This window comes from Haliotis rufescens, unplaced genomic scaffold (genome assembly GCF_023055435.1).
Source record: "Haliotis rufescens isolate VD_foot unplaced genomic scaffold, xgHalRufe1.0.p SCAF_458, whole genome shotgun sequence".
Taxonomy (NCBI): domain Eukaryota; kingdom Metazoa; phylum Mollusca; class Gastropoda; order Lepetellida; family Haliotidae; genus Haliotis; species Haliotis rufescens.
Window position 1 is genome coordinate 17,501 of NW_025964177.1, and position 2,500 is coordinate 20,000.

The window sequence follows — 2,500 nt, forward strand, 5'->3', positions numbered from 1 at the left end:
ACGAACTTTACTGTGTAGTCGATGATTTGCCACGGAGACGAGGATCGCGACCCAACGTACTGCCGAGGAACAGCGCACGATACACGGAGAGTTAAGGCTTACTAGCTAAAACTGAACCGAGATCACACGCAAATATCTTCCGACACGAGCACCGTTCATGCGTCGTAATATCCCCGAGGAGATACCGCCCGCATTCCGAGTTACCAACACTCGGCGCACCGCGCCAGGACCCACCGAGCTGCCTTACAACACGAGCCGTTGCACTGCAGGCGAGTCTGGCCGCCTTCACATTACTAGGCAGCCCGGGCGATACGCTGGATAGTTAGCCTGTCACAACAAATACCCACTCGTAAAGAAACCATATTATTTCTTAAACTATTCGGCCGATCTTCATGAAATTTTGCATGTACCTCCGTGATAGATTGCTCGTTTGTCACAAATAATCAGTTTTGTCATTGCACTCTTATTTTGGGAGTGAGGGTGATAATAAGGAGAAAAAATGTAATTTCCTTCATCAAATCACATACTAAATACTTCATATTTCTTACACTATTCAGCAGAACCCCATGAAACGTCACAAGCAGGCCCATGTCACTTGTATCTAGCTTTTCATAAGCATTTAATATTATTTGAACTTTTTTTACCCGAACAGCAGGCTACTTTTCACACAAAAATAGCCAGTCAAAAAACACAGTACACATAGTATTGTTACCAAATCTTAATAAACTTAACTATTTGATGTAACATAACGCACTTCATATCAGATGAACCACTGTAACTATTGTAGCATATATTTCACATGGGAACAAGCCCAGGTCGTCGAGTCTAACCCTTACATATATGTGAAATGTTGAACAAAGCTCACCGGCTGGCGCAGTAACACTACGGGCTATACAGAGAACATGAACAGAGACATATGACAATAAAGCCAAGCAGTGACTGCTGAACGGTATATATCGCGGGATATAAATCATTCTTACTCAAAAGAAAGAATTACAGATAGTGATAGTCACTGTAAATGTAATAACTAGTCACAACGAATCAAATATGATTGCAACGCGATTCAGTTAGGCGTCATACATCTAACATAAAGCTGAAGTGTAGCGCATTAGTAAACATACTTATTATGCAATGTGAAGTACTGACACGAAAAATGAGACATTGATTACCTAACAAAATGTACAATGATACGATATTAGCCTATGGAGGCATAGAAATGAACACCTTACATGCGAATCTGGTAGTATCTCAATCAGTTACATAACAATTCTAAGACAGAAAGAGATGTACATGAAAATACTGCAAAGTATTTCCTATATGCATGCTATTAAGGATGAAGAACGCACGCACACACACACACACACACACACACACACACACGCACGCACGCACGCACGCACGCACGCACGCACGCACGCACACACACACACACACATATGTGGCAGTTACATATTTTGACTATTTCTTGTATTTTACCTTTTAAGTATAATTCATGTACATAATTAAATGCAGTTGTGGTCATTTTATTTTATTGCTCAGCCTACTTTAAACACTAAACACTAAACTATCAGTCACGGCATTCTTACTAAGCATGCTTACTGCATGGTTTGTTTGTGAATGTCACACCCTGTGAACTAACACAATAGCCCCAGCCCTCTCCCTACTCAAGCCTTTTGTCTATATGGCCAGCTTGGGTACTCAGCCATGCTGTATGCTGGACACCTAAGGACTGTGGTCACTCCACATATACCTCTTCACGGATAAAGATAAAGATAGATATATATAGATATATATATATATATATATATATATATAGATATATATATATATTCAGGTGTTTTTTTCACAAGGATCGTTTTTGGGGAACCTTAGATGAAATTCCAAGACGAGTTTTGCACTACTGTGCAGATACTTAGCGCGGCATCGTCCCCAGGTGTGATATCAACCCAGGCCCACACACCTGGGTGGTTTTTCTATAAAATTACATTCACAATTTCTGCTAATAAATATTGGCCATTGACGAACACCGTAGTGTCTGTGGTCTGTGGGCATCGGACCCAGTCCTGCTACACATACAAACAACGCGTCAAACAACAATAACAATAAAAATGGATAATTTCACAAACTTTAAAATGCTGTTTCATACGCATTTGCGGCTTGTGTACATACACTTCTTGACATATTAATTTAAAAATTATATGCATGATATGAATCCTATTATGGCCCTCTTATAGCGAAATCTACCTCTTACCACAGCTAGAGCTCAAATCATAACCGTAACCCCAGCCCTCTAACCCTAGCCCTAACCCTAACCCTAGCCCTAACCCTAGCCCTAACCCTAACCCTAGCCCTAACCCTAACCCTAGCGCTAACCCCCTAACCCTAGCCCTAACCCTAACCCTAACCCTAGCCCGAACCCTAACCCTAGCGCTAACCCCCTAACCCTAGCCCTAGCGCTAACCCTAGCGCTAACCCCCTAACCCTAGCCCTAACCCTAGCG